We start from the raw sequence: 8,187 nt of genomic DNA on the forward strand, positions 1-8,187 counted from the left end.
CACTCAAGTGTATCTTTCCTACAACCGGTCCCCGTAGCAGTTCGCTGCACCCGCACCGAACATTTTGACCAATCGAGCCTTGACCAGATAAGTAAAGCTTTTCCTTCGTATTAATTGCCAGTCTGCAGTCAGCCACTCGAAAATACAATTCGCTTGACTTTCTGTACGATTTGTCTAAAATGCAAATCCGATTTATTTCGACAAAGCAATTATAAATTACTTTGCCATTTTAGTTCGTTTTTCCTTTCCTACGTGCGGCCATATTGCCTATTTTGTGACTCTCTTTTGGGTGCATATTAATGTACGACAAATCTCATTGCATTTGGCCGTACATACATACATTGATACATCCATAAGTACATATATAAAACCGAGGAAAGAATCCCAAGCATCAGAAGTATTGTTCTGCCAATTAAGGCCACCAAAAATTTATCAATACCAAAAAGAATTAAATACCATCCACCATCTACCAATTTATTTGGTTTTTTTTTGGTATTTGGTATTGTCTTTTTCCGTCAACTTATCACCATCTTCGTTGGCTGCCTGTCAAGTAGACCACGCAGACCCTACACTCCCCGAGCTAGTTCCTGCTACGCCCAAAAACCACAAGCATCAAAAAAACAAAAGGCATGTAGTTGGTCAGGCCGCTAGCTGTGACCAACTCAAAGTTATGCCAGGCAATAAATTTTTGCATATTGGCAGATTCAGAGCACACGTCAAATCGGAGTCAGTGTGTGAATTTGTTGCGAGGAAACTAGGGGTGGATACAGCCAGCATAATTTGCAAGCCATTTGTTAAAAATCGTGTATATGTCTCTAAATTTAAATTCCTAAATTATAAGCTGGGAATACCCGAGCAATACTTTCAGACTGTGTATAGTGATAAATTCTGGCCCAATCCAATAAAAGTCAGCCGATTCATACACAGAGATAGGCCGATTGTTGATTGTAAATTTCTGGATGTGAAAAATCAACAGACATCAGTTTCAAAAAACACCCAATAATCGGTGCTACTGGCGCCGATGGTTTGCGGGAAATTTTTCCAAAACTCCTCATCTTGCTTTTGTCTCTCAATATCAGCAGCCGCAGGTTCCGCCAGCTGCTGGTTGCTTTCGCCTCAACTCTGGACTCTTTACCGCTCTTAGTACACTCCTGGTAGACTCTTCACCGACAAACCAACAGCTGGAGCTTGAGTTTCCGATTTGTTCAAACTTCGCCGAACACCTGCGACTGTTTCGACAACTCACTTTTACATGAACTGCAGCCCGAGCTTCCATTGTTTGCTTTGAGCGACATTCGCTCAAGACACTTTCTCTTTATAACTGCACGCTTTTTATTTATGGTCACGCTCCCGATGCACTGCAAGCAGTATCGGTCTGAGTTTTCGCAAGCTGCTTTAAGAGTTGCTGATATACTTGTAAGAGACCATGACTTGATCACGGCAGAAGCGCTGTTGTGTAGCTATTTTCCGGCGTTTATACTTCCACATCATGCTTGTCGTAAGCTCCTTGTCTGCAGAACCACTCAAATTTTTGGTGTGGTGCTCCCTTCGGCTCCTCATTTGGAAAGAGTATGAGGAGAGTGAAGAACAGATTGTAAAGACTGGCCTAAGCAATACATCTTTCAGTATCTATTTTCAAAATATAGCTGGTATGCTCACCAAATCGCAGTCTCTCAACTTGGCAACTTCACAATTTGACTGCAATGTGATTATCCTAGTTGAAACTTTGCGCAACATGTATTTTTATGGCGAGGAATTTTACGATCCTATCTTTTATCAAGTTTTCCGCAAGGATGGAGATGCTATAAAAACGCATTGCGCTAGAGGTGGAGGCGTCCTTGTAGCTGTACGGCGTCATTTGCATTGTACGTCCAACTTGCGTATCACTCTCTGGATCCCTGGAGACGATCTTATTGGTGGTCACATGTATACCGCCAGGCAGCAGCTTTGAGCTATACAAAGCTCATTTGGACAACATCGCTCACATCCATCAGGATCTAGAAGATCACCAGTGTATCTGAGTTCTGGGTGATTAAAATCTGTCATCTTTGGCGTGGGTTCTGGATGAAGATTCTTCAGCTATGGTCCCCAGTAATGTGCATATTCCTATAATATAATTTGATGATCTTCTCAGCATGGGCTTAATTCAGATTAACAGTAACAACAAGTTAGATAGGCTTTTAAATTACATTTTTGTTAGCCCGGACTTCGGCATAAATTTAAGTTGTACCACCAGCCTTTATTATTATAGATCTCATGCCATATTTTTTTCAAGTAACAAATCAATTACGCCTTTAATTTATATTAATGCTAGCAGCTTAATTTATATTCGCAATGACTTTTCTAAAACTAATTGGGCTAATAATCTTTTGCATGCTAATGTTGATACTTGTTATGATCATTTTATTTCTAAACTTTCACCTATTATTAGTAGGTATACAAAAAAATAGAGATCAATGTTCTTATAAACTACCCTGGAATACGTGTGGACTTAAGAAATACAAAAATCTCCGTAATAAATTCTACAAGCGTTACCTTGAGACCGGGACGCTGCAGATCTTGATCGTTACAAGCTACATAAACTTGTATTTGAGTTCTTTAACAAATTTATATATAGCAAATATATGTCAGATGTTGAAAGTAAATTGAGTTCAAATCCCAAATCTTTCTGGCACTTTGTAAGTTAAAAAAGAAATACATTAAGCATTCCTTTCTACATGTCACTTAATAGTGAAATGGCCTCATCGGACTTGGAGGTGGCTAATTTATTTGCTAAATTTTTTGCGTCCAATTTCAAGCCAACTTTTTCTTGGAATGATGAATAAACGCTTCTTTAATTGCTTTCCTATTAAGTATAGGTAATCTAGATGTGTCAGACTCTCACTGCCGCTAGTCTGAATGACTCGGAAAAAATAGATTGCAATGGCCTTTTCCCTCAAAATAATATTTTACAAGTCCCTCTCCAGTGGCACATTCATTCATAGATGGCTACGGTGACTCCCATTTTCAAATCAGGAGGAAAAAGTAAAATTTCAATTTACGGACCGATTGCCAAGCTCTGTGTTATTTCTAAAAGGTTTGAAAGAATTGTGGCTAGGCAGCTAACTATTCTGGTGGGTCGCACCATCAACCCCAACCAGCATGGACTTATGTCAGGACGATCGACTACCGCAAGTCTAGCAATCTCAATCATTTCGGTATAAACTCATCTTTCATATTGCTTGAATTGCAAGACTAGAAAAGTAGGTTTCTACTCGAAAATTATAAAATAGATTAGGTTCTTCCTAACTAACAGGGTATATAGAGTCCAAAATAAAGCAATTTTTTCGAGAAACATCAGTACTTTCTCAAGGAAGTGCGTAAGGTCCCTTTCTATTCATTTTATTCATAAATGATATAAGCAAGTGCATACACGACTCTGAGATTTTGTTATTTTGCAAATGAATTCAAATTATTCAAGTCCGTCAACTCAACTTCGGATTGTGCACTCCTCCCGGAATATGCTTCCATTGAATATCAAACAATGCGTTTTTGTTAAAAACAGCAAACAAATAAATTATGTTATCTGCTCGAATTCTATTTATACTCATCTCCATTCATAATGTGACATATTGTGTTTAGCAGTTGAAGAGGGCGGACGTGTCTCGTGAGAGCTCCGGGAAGTTGATGAATTAAATGCAAACTGCAAAAAGTGCATAATTATTTTATTATAATAAATAAGTTCCACGCTAAAAAATATCAATGAGCAACGCACAAAATAAACAGCGACTAAGCTCCGAGAGCCGAAGGGACGCGTACTTCTCGTATGTCTCAACGCGTGATAGCGAAGTGCAAAAAACGACCCTACTGACGGTCGATAGCCAAAGAGCACGATCTTGCTCACCATGCCTACTTACTGTTACTCCTACTTCGACGGCGTGGAGTACTTACAACATGATGTGGTAAAACTTCTGCAATCGCACTAAATGTATCAGCAACAACTACAGCTAAGGCAAAAAAACCAACAACAACCACAGCTACGGCTATTATATCGGAATCGACTGCGATGTCGTCGACCGCAGTGCTAAATAAAACGGAAACAAAAACCACGACAACAAATCAAAACCATTTGATCGCTACATCCATATCAAGCGTAGCATAGCCCGCCAAACACCGCGGTAGGTAACAAGTCAAAAATAAACCGTGTCCAAATTGATAATAAATAACCCGGGAGGTCCAACAATAATAGATTTGCCCTTTTAGCATAAAATGAACAAGAATGGGGTGGAGACCCAACCGAATCCGAAGCCCCCACCAATTTACAATAGGGGTAAAATCTCGAAAGCCCTGGTCAACAAAATGAAAGCTTCCGACCCCGGTCGGTGCAACAATTTTGTTGACCAGGGCTTTCGGGTCACAAAAGGGGATATACCTGAAACCAAGCTTCGGGCTAAATCTGAAGAACATTTGTATCCACATACCTGGAGGTAGCTAGGAAAAACTAATACACGTACCGATTAAAAAGCAGCAAGGGATGACAAGTGGTATTAAATCGAAAAAACGGGTTTTCTGCAAAGAACGTCAGTAACATTATCAACAGCAAAAAAGAGCCGCAACCACTCTTCAAGGTCGAGCTGGAGCCAGACATAAAAGGAACGGCCCAGTGCAATGCACAAATTATCAGGAGTATGGACATACCAGGGCATACTGTTCACTTCGAGCAGTCTGTGTAGTTTGTGGAGACTTCCACAATTCGGCAAACTGCCCTGTCAACAAGGAAGACCCAAAAAAAAAGAAATGCGTAAACTGCCAAGAAAACCACACGGCAAACACAGGGGCTGTCCGCTCTACAAGGAGATGAAGGACCGCAGGCGACGACCCAAAATGCGTACACTAACTCGCGTACGACACCGGAAGTATTTATCGACCGGGCTGCAAGATCCTCGTTTGGTCAATTAAATACCCAGAAGGGCTTCTCATACGCCGATTCCCTTCGATCAGGGACGGAAAACCAACTCCAGTCTAATCTAGGATACGTTCAGCAGATCCAAGTACATTCACAAAGCACTCTGGAAGCTATGATGGTCACACATACAACAAAGTATGATGGAACTCATGTCATTCATGAAAACGACCATACGCCGTTGCCCTTCGATCAGGAACGGAAAACCCACTCCAGTTTAATCTAGGAAACGTTCAGCAGATCCAAGTACAGTCACAAAGATCTCTGGAAGCTATGATGGTCACTATGCAACAAAGTATGATAAAATGTATGTCATTCATGGTTCAAAACCAGAACATGGTGTTACAGCTGCTTGCAGCTAAGCAGTCCAAATAATCTATGGCAAATCTACGAATAACAATGTGGAACGTCAATGGCAATGGAAGTAACACAGTTCCTGAATGAAAATTATATCGACATTATGCTACTGGTAGAGACGCATTCCACAAGCAAATACAACTTCCAAATAAGAGGCTACACTTTCTACCGCACAGATCATCCAGATGGTAAGTCCCACGGCAGAGCCGGCATCTTAATCAGGGAACGCATCGAGCACCATTTCCACCAAAGGTTTGCAACTAATAACTTGCAAGCCACGACTATCAAAGTGTAGTCAGCTAACGGAAACCTCTTCATAGCCACTATCATACTGCCCGCCTCGCTTTACAATTTCTGAAGGACAATTCATGGACCTTTACACCTTACTTGAAGATCGCTTTATAGCTACAGGGGACTATAATGCCAAACACAAGCACTGGGGATGACGCCTCGTGACTCCCAAAGGAAGGCAATTATATAATGCAATCATAAGCCCGAGCAACAAATCAGAATTGTTTTCCTTGGCAGCCCCACATACTGGCCAACAAACCCCAGGAAAGTTCCAGACTTAGTGAACTTTGCGGTGACAAAAAAAATTAAACGCAATATAATAAGCGCCAAAGCGCTTTCGGACCTCTCATCAGACCTTGGACATCTATTCAAAGCCCAAAAACTACAAACCGACTGATAAAAATATAAAAAGTATGTATGTTCACTAGAGCGGCCAAAAAAATGCAATATTGGTTTCACCCCTCACGTGGTTTCCATAGAATGTATTCAAATATTAACATTTTTTGGTTGAGTTTTAGAACTTGCGAAACGGGTTCAAAGTTTTTATAAAAATTACTCATACCACTTTTATATCGATTTGCCCTCCCCAACATTCTCAACTCTTGTATATCGGTCAATAAGAATACAGAATTGACGACAAATAACGAAATGTTTTTGGAGGGAAAACTAAATCCAGAACTAGACAGTACAGACTTTCCATTCAAGTCAGGTCCACCTATATGAAAATAATATATTTGATCAACCTTAACATTGCGTATGAGTTATAAACTTTGGAACCAATTCGCAGACCCTATAACGCGTTGTTTTGAAAAATTTCGTTTGGCAAACTTTAAATTAGTAGGACCTTAAAATTTGCCATACAAATGTGGACCGCCCTAGTTTTCACGCATCAAACATCAGAAATTCGTACAGCCTCAATATTCCTCGATGTATATCAAGCCTTCGATCGAGTATGGCTTGATGGCCTCAAGCACAAAATTAAAACACACCTGCCTGATTACACTCACAAGCTACTTAAGTCATATCTCTACAACAGAGTCTTCGCAGTAAGGTGCAACAGAACAACATCTGACTACATTATCGAAGCTGGAGTCCCGCAAGGAAGCGCACTAGGGCCTACTCTGTTCCTCCCATACACAGCGGATATCCCTACGAACGAGTAGTTAACAACACCTACGTTCGCTAACGACACTGCAATCCTAAGTCGCTCGAGGTGCCCAGGCCGAGCAAGTTAGCCAAACACCTTCTCATAGTAGAGGGTGCTATCTGACTGGCGTATTAAATAAATAAACAAAAATGTAAACACATAACGTGTTTGTGCCTAACCGAAGTAGACACTTGCAGGACGATCGCGTCGCGGCAACGGTAACGATGGTTACTGTAATGCCGGACCACAGGCGATGCGGGAACTGCGATGAGGTTGAGCTAACTAAGCTAATTACGAGCCCTATTCCCAGAGGTAGGAAGTAGAACCGTGCGTTGATAACTGATTTATTCTTCAATTGATACATGCTTATATACTACTTGGAACACGGAAGTTTAGTGTAATGATTAGTGAAATAAGATGTATTTTATAGTAGGTAGGTAGGTAGGTAGGTCAGGGAGTTTTGATTATGGTAGCAGTTTGCGTAGTTGGCTTGGCTAACACTGCAAAATGCGCTGACTGGGTCAGTTTACCGTTGACGGTGAGATAGTGAAACATATAATATGCTTATCAGCATTTCTCAAATGCAGTGGGTGCTACTGAGCACCTGGCAATGTTCCCAACTTGGCTACTGCTTGATTTGTTGGGGGCTGATCATGTTGAGCACCCTTGGGTACGAACATTCTCCCCCCATTGAGGGGTACCCTCAATTAAGGCGTGATGTCGGTAAGCCCTTGGCCGAATTGTGTAGAAAGCACCTAACAAATCATTGACCGTGGAGGATCTTTCCTTCAACTGCGGAGGTTCATGTTTGTGGTTCAGATCCTTCATATCTTCTTGATGCTGCTTAGCACTCCCCTTTGCGATAAAATTGACATTACCGTGGGGACTGAAATTGTGCCCTCGTAGAACTTGATCATTTCGCACGTCTATGGTATGTGGACCTTCTGAAACAAAACTAAGATATTTCTCGCTTAAGTTTAGAAATGTTGAACAAAAGTCAGACTTCTTGCAGGTTTTAAATTGATGAGAAGTCGGTTCTACATTAATTGGCTTTTCTTTTGCAGTATAAAGTTCAGTCAGCTGCAATGAACCATTATATGTTGCGGTTGATTCTCTATCGAACGACTCAGTGTCGCTAGTTCTTGATTGGCTACATATATATTCAGGCTCTTTTATTTTATGATCCATCATATTTTATGATCCAATGCTAAGTTCGTTAAATGAATCCCTTCTTCATCGAGTGAAATCTCATTCTGCCGTTTGCTATCTTCTATATGAAATGGATTATCATTCATCGGATTTTTATCTTTCGTTGGCTCATAAGCAGCGTTCGGTCCTGTAAGATCATCTTTGACTTCTACCAGAATGATCCGTATCAGATGAGGTTTCTTTGTTGAGAAAACCTGTGATTACATAACCAAGCCTTGTGCCTTTTGCCAAAGGCTTATTA

This window comes from Drosophila subpulchrella, unplaced genomic scaffold (assembly GCF_014743375.2).
Source record: "Drosophila subpulchrella strain 33 F10 #4 breed RU33 unplaced genomic scaffold, RU_Dsub_v1.1 Primary Assembly Seq365, whole genome shotgun sequence".
NCBI classification, from domain to species: Eukaryota; Metazoa; Arthropoda; class Insecta; order Diptera; family Drosophilidae; genus Drosophila; species Drosophila subpulchrella.